Source organism: Pinus tabuliformis, chromosome 3_2, assembly GCF_031772625.1.
Source record: "Pinus tabuliformis cultivar Carrire ecotype Pingquan chromosome 3_2, CPIR1, whole genome shotgun sequence".
NCBI lineage: Eukaryota > Viridiplantae > Streptophyta > Pinopsida > Pinales > Pinaceae > Pinus > Pinus tabuliformis.
This window is the reverse complement of record NC_142302.1, coordinates 551,438,520-551,448,783: the sequence shown is the minus strand read 5'-3', so window position 1 is coordinate 551,448,783 and position 10,264 is coordinate 551,438,520. Positions and strand designations below refer to the sequence as shown.

General features: G+C 31.5%; 1 non-coding gene across 1 annotated transcript; it reads right to left on the bottom strand.

Annotated features, from left to right (window-relative positions):
- Positions 1–7,897: 7,897 nt before the first annotated feature.
- Positions 7,898–7,971, bottom strand: TRNAV-CAC (transfer RNA valine (anticodon CAC)). Its single transcript has one exon. It is a non-coding gene; the product is annotated as a tRNA-Val (tRNA).
- Positions 7,972–10,264: the final 2,293 nt, after the last annotated feature.

The following is a 10,264-nucleotide window of genomic DNA, read 5'->3' as shown; positions in this document are numbered from 1 at the left end:
CAGGTTGAGCTTAGAGTTGGAGCTAACAATTGTAATAGTTTCTTAATTCATTGATTAATGCAAACAAGATTGAGGGGTTTTTCCCAGTTGGGTTCCCCTAGAAATCACTATGTATTTGTGGTTTTTCTTATTGCATGTTGTTCTAAATTGTGAATTTCATTTCGTAGATCAGCAGAGTAGAATTGTGTCTCTTGATTTTGATTAAATTTCTTGAGTAGTTGCAATTTGTATCAAATTTCTACATGTTGGAAGTTGAATTTAATTTTGCATTCAATGAGTTCCCACACTAAAAATTTGAGTAAATTTATAAAGATATAGTTTTGATTAAAAAAATGTAGTTTTTTTATTTTCCCTCCAAAAATATTTACAGTTGGTGATGACATCATCATGTTGAATCCAATTGGTTCCTTTAAGTTGATTTTGTTAATACATTTTTCATTTTGATGCCCATTTTTGACGTCAAAATTCCCCTAATGACATATTAACAAAAAGCATGTTTGTTTAAAACAAAAAAAAACATGTTCCTTAGTTTAGATTTCATATTCAATGAAGATATTGGTTCAAAATTTGAATTATTTGATGAGGAATAGGTATATGAAGATGTACCCTTTTCTGGTTTAATAAATAGTGTTAATTTGAATGAATAATATATCACATACTTGAATATCCTTGAGGATATAGGGGAAACTATATATCATATTAGAATAATACAAATTATGATGTTATCGACCACTCTTCTAAGGAGAAAGATTGACCACTTGTTGACTTTGGACAGGGAAAGTGGAAAATATTACATTTTGTATCACCACTTGTTAAGTTTGGTCAGGGAAAGTGGAAAAATATTACATTATGTATCTTAATGGCCCCCCTGTATTTGACAACAATTATGATCTTGGCAGAAAGGAGAATTAAAGCACTGATGTTTCTGCACATTTTTTTGAACCCTATTAAAGGCATGCATATGGTCTCCTTTGTGATTAATTTTGTTTTTTTACAACTTAATATAGGTAACATGTGCCTTGGATCCTTCTCTCATCTTGGATGATGAAATCCATATTTTCAAACAATCAAACATTGATCTTGCTATGGGTAGTGATAGTGATTGTGTCCCTTTTCCTCATGTAATTGCAAGGTTTGCATCAAAATAAGAAAACAATGTTGAATGTCAGCACATCTATGATCTCATTGCAATAATAACCATGCATGTGATGAAATAGATAAAGAGAATTCTCACTCCTTGGTTGTAGGCCCTTAGAATGGTTACCAATAGTTGGTCGATAAAACCCCTAATACATATACAAGTATTCCCATCGTTAAATATGATTCGTGCGTGTGATGAAGGTAAAGTAGTATCACACAACAAGAACGATCTCACACCAAGATCACCTTCTAAATTATGTGATACATGTAGAGGTATGTTTTGATTTTATTAGACAATATTTGGTGTGAGTAGAGACTCCACGGTTGATTTGATGACCTTGCATTGTGAAAATTTTAAAAGACATTTACAACCATGCTTGCAACCTCAATTATGCTTTCACATGGTCATATTTATGCATTCAAACCTGGAAGATATTTCCTGTTGGAGGTAGTTCAACCTCCAATATAGAGTGGACAAGTGCTACCTCAATGGGAGATGCTAAAATTAATAAATTTGATAGTGTCAACATGTGGCATGTAAACGACCTAGAATGCAATGGTAGTTAAGTGATGTCAGTTCTCATCTTTGTAAACTATATAGTGGAAATACCTCTGATGACATTATCTATATCCAAATATGAGGTAAACATTGATGTTGGTGGTCTAATTTATATGTCTCATGCATATTTTAGGATACATGCCTAACCTAAAGATTAAGTTGCCTCATCTTTCCCTCAACATATATCTGAGTCATAGCTCAGAATACCACATAGTGTGTTGATGGTTTTCTTTATAATAACATATATTTAGAAGATTTCCAAAGGTTGAATGGTAGTTATATATATATTTTAAATAAATTTTTGAGAAGTGTCCCTATATGTTACAACAAAGATGGTGACAAGAATAAATACCAAGTGTTGGGTGTCTATTGACAAATCTATAAGATCATAGGTTATAACCTTCCATTGAAAAATAGATTAGAACAACAATCAACTTCTTTATATAGCAACCATCTTCAAGATTACGTCTAGGAAACATGTAGCTATTAGCCTTGGAACCTTTTTGAAGTTTTCATTTAGGAGAAAATAACCAAGGTCATTTTCATATTCATTCTAGCAGTAGTGGAGATGCCATCTTACAATATCCATATTTTGACATTGTGTTGTTTTGCATAATGAGAAAATGCAAAGAAAGATGACATTATAATTTGGAGATGTCGAGGTGGTTGCGCTGCTTAACATATTTAAAGGAGGTGAAATATGTTAAGCAATGCAACCAACTCCACCTGGACATTCTAAATTAGGGTAGGAACAAAATAAGTCATTTGAAGAATAGTCAAGCTAGAATGAGCCCTTCAAGCATTTCATTTTGTCTTGTGGAGTTGACATGTACAATGATAAGATTATGAGGTCCTCATGCAGTCTTGACAAGAGCACATATCCCCGAGTTGGATCAAATTGTTACCCCTCCTTCCATTAGGGATATTCACATGCAATTTTGATGAACAAGAAAATTTGATGGCATTCTAATTTTTGGATGTTTTCATTTTTCTTGAGGTATATTACTTTTCACAAGGCATGGTCCACATATTTCAAGGCATATTTTGGCTTGTTGTACACACTTGAGCATTTATTTGACTGCCACATGGAATGCTCTATAGCACTCTCTGGGTTGACCATTTATTGAGTTGATTTTTCCATCTATTGTGAAGGTTGGTTCAAATGTGTGGATGGTATGATAGATGTGGGGTTACTTAAAGCATGATATCATGTAATGGGGGTCACTTGAGTGACATTTTGTCTTGAAGGTATGACTTCACACTCACTTAACATAAGTTTGAAAATGTGGAGGTGACTTAAAGGACACCACTTGAAGACTAATTAACTAAACTTGAGCCATTAAACTAATCTGTTTCGACCTCAATATGGACGTTGAGGGTTATTGCCTTGGCTTTTAGCATGGGAAGTTACTCTCATGCTTCATAGAGGTCCCTTAACCCAAGATATCATCATCAAAGTGAAATTGAGACATTATTTGGAGGCGTTGGAGCATTATATTTCATAATTCATAGAGTTACTTTCATGGTTCTGCCTCCTTTCAAGGATTTTATTTTTACTTGGCAGATTGTTTTGACCTTGGAAGCCCATTCAACCACTTTGGAGGATCTTGGGAGGATCAATTTGCAACCCCTCTCCTACAAAGCAGGTTGAATGATTCCCATGTAGCCTTGAAATTCTCTCTAACATGTGTAGATGCACCATGAATCTCTCTATGTTGCAAATCACTCCTCCGAAGATCCCTCCAAATTGATTGAAAAAATGTCATCCAAATAAAAAATAAAGTCCTGCAAAGGGGGCAACTCCATGAAAATAATTACATAAATTATGGAAAGTAATGCTCCAATACCTTCAAATAATGTCTCAAAAGAATTCCCATGGTTATATCTTGGGTCAAGGGACCTCCATGAAGCATGGGAGAAACTTCCCAAGCTCAAAAACAAGTCATAAAACCCTCAACATCCATAACGATATTAAAATCGATGGGGTTGACCCCTCAAGTTTAATTCATTGGTATTCAAGTGGTGTCTTTTATGTTAGCTCCAAATCATCAAACTTATGTTAAGTGAGTGTCAAGTAATATATTTTCAAGATAAAATTTCTTAAGTGACCCCATTTACATCATTATCATACTCTAAGTAACCCCACCAGTATTATAACAACGACACATGTGGATCACTCTTCACAATAGGTGAAAATTAGCTCAATAAATGATCAACTAAGAGAGTGCTCCATAGCCTTCCATGTGGCAAGTTAATAAAAAGTACTAGTGTGCACAACAAGCCCAAAAAAATGCCTCAAAAATTGTGGATCATGCCTCGGGAAAGATGAGATTCTTCGAAAATGTGAAAACATCGAAAAATCACAAGGTCATCATATTGTCATGTTTATCAAAATTTCATGTGAATATTGCTTTTAGGAGGGATAACAACACACATCTTCACTACAAGTATTGTTAGATCTATCTTAATAGGCAATATCATTGTTAGAATTGTTAGAGCTTGATTAAGTGTAGTTTTAGAGTGATTGAATGCATTGTCAAGTGTAGTTTCAAAGTGATTAAATGCACTATTAAAGTCGAATTTTGTATTTTAATTATTTATTAACTCTAACAAATTATCGAGAAAAATTAATAGCATACACTAGGGGAATAATGCCATATCATATTACATGTGAACCAATGAGAAAAAAGATTGCTAAAATTTAATAACTAAGAAAATAAACTTCTTTTTAAAAATAAATTTCACTAAAACTTTTGACATGGTTATAAATTTAGAATGAAATAATATTGATTCAAAGAAATTTAACTACAAGTTGAAAAAAATAGTCACATGCTCTCTCGTAGGGTTCAAATCCCCAATGAGACTTTGGCCCATTGTGATAAGGTTGGAAGGGTATACACCCGTTGGGATAGGCCCTTTAGGTGCCTTGGGATGTCTCGACCCTTGCTAAGTCATAAGGTTCTTGCTAGGAATTGGCTTTTGATTTGTTCGAAATAGTCTAGGGGTTATAGTGGCAATGAAAGTTGGGCCCCACTTGGGTAATCTTACTGAGTTACTAATTCCAGAAGATCTAAATTGTATATTGGCACTTGATTTCTAAACTAAAATTGTGTGGTATATGGCATGTTAGGTGTGTGAGAGTTGTTTGTAAGAACATCAATGATTATTTTTCTTTATGATAAAAGTCATTAAATTTAATTGTTCAATATTAGGGAAGACAATTATTATTGGTTATTCTTAGTGAATATGCATTGATTCATTATCTTTATGCTAGGAAACAAATTTTCCCTCTTATTAGACACCTAAATATCTTAGACTATTAACTTATTTTTTTACATTTAAGAAAGACAAATTCTTAAAAATAAAAAATAATTTTAAATCTTACTTTAATCCCAAAAATAATTATATATAATATAAAATAAAAAAACAAATATACATTTATAATCATTATTAATACTACTTCCAATATTATATTATTTTTAAAAACATTTAACTTTAATTCATATCAAATACATAAAATTATATTATTAATTTATAATTTATTAGATTTTAACAATATGCTCTTCTTATATAGTTTTATATAAAACCATGTAATTTGTAATTGGTTGTATCTTCTTAAAAAGGTCTCTATCAATTTTCATATAAAACTTTAAAAAAAATTGTTTTCTTTTTTTTTTCAAAAAGAAAAATCTAACGAAATTAAATTGTCAACCAACCGAAACAACAATTTTTATATTTCACCAATATGATATCCCAATTGTAACCTAGGCGTAGACATATTTTTTATTAAAGTATTTTTTCCTCTTCATGGGAGGAATCTTTAAATGTCAAATATGAGTTCAAATTTAACCTTTTTTTTTTTTAAATGGGAGGGGTTAGTTTTTTTGGAAGCATTATGGGCTCTCTTTTTTTACATATATATTGGTACATATGCGTGTCAGAACAGGGTGATAGCCATCACATGGAAACATATTTTTAATCGCCATCACCGGATTCTCCATGGAACAATATAGCATCCGCGCAGCTCCGTAGGATTCGAACGCGTGGGCGTGCAAACCAACACCCCAACCGCAAATTTAACTCTCTTTATCTTAGTTTATAATAAACTTTATTTCGAAGAAGCGTAAAATAACATAATATTTACCCATATCCAATTCTGATTACAGTGCAGTAACCGACAATGTCACAATACAAAGATGAATGGTGCAACAATGTCATAATACGGAAATGAATGTTTTGCGCTATATCACTGAGAATTTATAACATGGGTTTGGAGTATGTTTTAAAATTATTTTTTTAATTTAAAGAAATAAATGAACAAACCTAAATGTATTTAATAAAATTTAAAATTAATTTTTTATAGATTATTAAAATACTCTCTTAACTGCGTAACCATTTAATTATCTTATTTTTTTTCACTTTATTTAAAAAATTAAATATAAAAATAAACTACTCTAATTTTATGTAAAACTCAATGCAGAAGGCTTCAATCTATGCAAAGTTTTTAAAGAAAATACAAACAAATTACACATTAACGTAATTTTATGTTTTATCATGATTTTATTATAATTTTATTTATGAGATAGATTAAAGTTAAATGTTTTTAACAATATACGATATTAGAAATAACCTTAATATTAATTGTTATTTTATGATGGTTCATTTCAAAGTATATTGACATTTTTGTAAATACTATATTATCTAAAATCATTTTTTAAAATTCAAATAAAACTTAAAACTACTTATGATTTGTTAAAAGAACTTAAACTACTTTTGATTTGTTAGAAATTCATATTTATAACTTAAAGGCTACCTCAATCATAGATACTCCCTCTCCATCAAAATAAACTACTCTAATTTTATATAAAATTCTATGCAGAGAACTTTTTAAGAAAATACAACAAATTACCAATTAGCATGATTTTATGTTTTACAGTGATTTTATTTCTAAAATATAGATTAAAATTAAAAGTTAAAAAAATAAATAAATATAATATTAGAAATATCCTAATTTCAAAATATATTTAATTTTTATAAATAACATAAAACTACTTGTGATTTGTTAAAAAAACTTGGAACTACTTTTGATTTGTTAAATATTCATATTTATGACTTAAAAGACTCCCTTAATCATAAACGCTCCCTCCCATGAAGAGTGATTTTTTTTAATAAAGATTATGAAGAGTGAAAAAATTCTTGAATAAAAATTACGTCTTTGCCCAGGTTCAAACTAGGGACCTTTTGTGTGTAAAAAATCCTTCCAATAAAATTCGAGCCCAGGTTCGAACTGGGGACCTCTAGTCTGTAAAAAAATCTTTCCAATAAAATTCGAGCCCAGGTTCGAACAGGGGACCTTAAGTGTGTAAAAATATCCTTGAATAAAATTAGTGAATAAAGATTATGTCTGAGCCCAGGTTCGAACTAGGGACCTTTAGCGTGTAAAAAATCCTTGAATAAAGATGATGTCTGAGTGCCAGGTTCGAACACTTTTTTAATAAAGATTATGTCATAAATACTCCCCATGAAGAGTGAAAAAATTATTGAATAAAGATTATGTCTGAGCCCAGGTTCGAACTGTGGACCTTACGTGTGTAAAAACTCCTTTAATAAGGATGATGTTTGAATTCCAGATTTGAATTTTTGTTCGAACTGTGGATTTTTGTGTAAAATATCCTTAAATAAAGATAATGTCTGAGCCCCAGATCGAACTGGGACCTATTCCTTTAATAGAGATGATGTCTGAGTCCCAGGTTCGAATTTTTGTGTAAAATAGCTTGAATAAAGATGACGTCCGAGTCCCAGGTTCGGATTTTTGTGTAAAATATCTTGAATAAAGATGATGTCTCAGTCCCGGGGTTCGAATTTTTGATAGAACTGGGATTTTTGTGTAAAATATCTGGAATAAGATGATCTCAGTCCCGGTTCGAATTTTTGATAGAACTGGGACCTTTGTGTAAAAGGTCCTTGAATAAAGATGATCTAAGTCCCGGTTCGAATTTTTGTTCGAATTGCGGATTTTTGTATAAAATATCCTTGAATAAAGATAATGTCAGAGCCCAGATCGAACTGGGACCTATTCCTTTAATAAAGATGATGTCTGAGTCCCAGGTTCGAATTTTTGTGTAAAATATCTTGAATAAAGATGACGTCCGAGTGCCAGGTTCGAATTTTTGTGTAAAATATCTTAAATAAAGATAATGTCTGAGCCCAGGTTCGAACTGGGGACCTTTAGTGTGTGAGACTAACGTGATAACCAACTACACCACCCAGACAGCTGGTCAACGTTTAACTGATTATTCTCCATCACGATTGTCTCAGATTAACTTTAAAACAAGATAGTATATGAAGAGTGAAAATTTTTCTTGAATAAAGATGATGTGTGAGACTTAGGCTCGAACTGGGGGCTTTCAGAGTGTGAAACTAACGTGATAACCAACTACACCATTAAGACACCTGGCACGCTACGAGAATTGTGCTCCACAAAACTCGGTACTGTCCACATTAACTTCAAAACAGGAAAGTATATGCTGACACAGTCGACGACGAACAGAGGAGAATCATTAACGTCCTTCCTGTGTAATTAAAGTAGTAGAGCTTTCTATCAGTTTGCTTGAGACTAAGTTCCGGTGCGCATCCGGGGATTCGAACCCTGGTCGGCACCGTGGGAGGGTACCATGATATCACTGCACCAGATGCGCAGTGTTTTTTTCAGTGCATTGTCTCTTTTTATCTCTTTATTTTGCAGCTGATAACGTTTTTCTGTTTCGGACTCCATGGACGAAAGAATGTTGCAGGCCTTATTGCAGGTTTGAGGGTGCTGCGTATATGCTGTAAGTTTGTCATGGGTTTTCTTTCACATCTCTTAACATCTTTTGTTATATTTGGCCGTGCATTAGATTCGGGGGAATTTTTATGTTTTGGGAAAGCTAAAATATAACGTCAGAATGGTTTCTGAAATCTGTGAACCTTAATAGACGATCCTTTGGAGGCTTTTTCTTGTTATTTTGGAGCATTTGTTTGGCAATATTGTTTATGGCCATTGATGAAACTGCAGAGCCTTGCCTGCTATCGTTGGGGACAACTAGTTGGAGGTAGGAGATCGGGTACAAGTATGTGTCCATTAAAGTGGAGCCTCCTGCAACTAAATTCTGCAGTATAACCATTGACATCGACGTCCGGAAATGGTTGTTGCCCAATCGATAGGAACGACCTACAGAGAAACAAGGATTCCACCTGCAATTCCAATCATTAGTGTCAGGGTTGCTGGTCATCCGCAACATGCCTCGAGAGATTGGCACTGAAACATTTGCTGGTTAATCAAATTTCTTAGAGGGTATATATTAAGTGGTACTGCTCAATCAAATTTATTAAATTAGATATATTAATCTGTACTGAGTAATTAAAAGTGTAATCCATGGGTGTGAAAAAACACATTTTGTTTTCCTAATTGTAGATTATTTGTTATACTTTTTTGGATGTGATTTTAATTTGTTTAGAGTTTGGTAGAAATTTGTTTGAACCATTAGGGTTTTATTTTAATCACAGATTTTTTTTTGGATGTGATTTTAATTTGTTTTGAGTCTGGTAGAAATTTGTTTGAACTATTAGAGATTTATTTTAATCACATATCCTTACTAGTAAGTAAAAAATTTGGTCTTTTGCTACTTAATAGATCTTAAGTTAAAATGGATATATATATATATATATATATATATATATATATATATCATGTTTCAAATCATATTTTTGAATGGATAAATAGATTCAAAGCCTTGGAAATAGAGATTCACCACTTGGGTTGAGTAGATGATTCATTGACAAAAAAAATCCCTAAAAAAATGATCAAAATGTAGAATAATGAGATTCCTTAAAATTTATTAACATAATTTTTTAATATTTTCGATTGTGTTATACCAACATAGATCCATATCAAGTTTGGATCTATCAACCACCTACAGGGATACAATATCTCAATACACAAACCTCTCTATGAGTGAAAAACTTGAGCAAAAGTTTTCATCTCCAAAGATTTGATTCCTCTCAACTCTTGGTAGATCGAGAGTTAAGATGGATCTATGTTAGTTTAGAGCAACACACTAATAAAATGTTTTACCTATAAATTTTTTTTGACTTGTTTTATATAATATATACTTTGTTGATATTGAAATATTTTATTTATAATTTACCTTCTCCACACTAAAATGTTAATACATCCCTCTTAGAAAACATCTCTCTCTCTCTATATATATATATAAAATTTTCCAAAATGTTACATATCAATTAAATACTAAACGTTTTAGGAATTATAAATATCACTTGTATTTTGAATTTCTCTCTCTATATATTTGATTTTAAAATCTTTTAGTCACCATACATATTGAAATATTTGTTTATAACATAGGTCTCATATTAATTTTTTTTGTTATTAATATTTTTAAATGTTATATGTTAAAGGAAAAATGAAATAAATTACACATCTAACTGAAAATATAAGAAACATTTAAATTTAAATTACTTTATTTTTAGTTAATATAAAATTATGTTATTTAATATGGATATTGAATA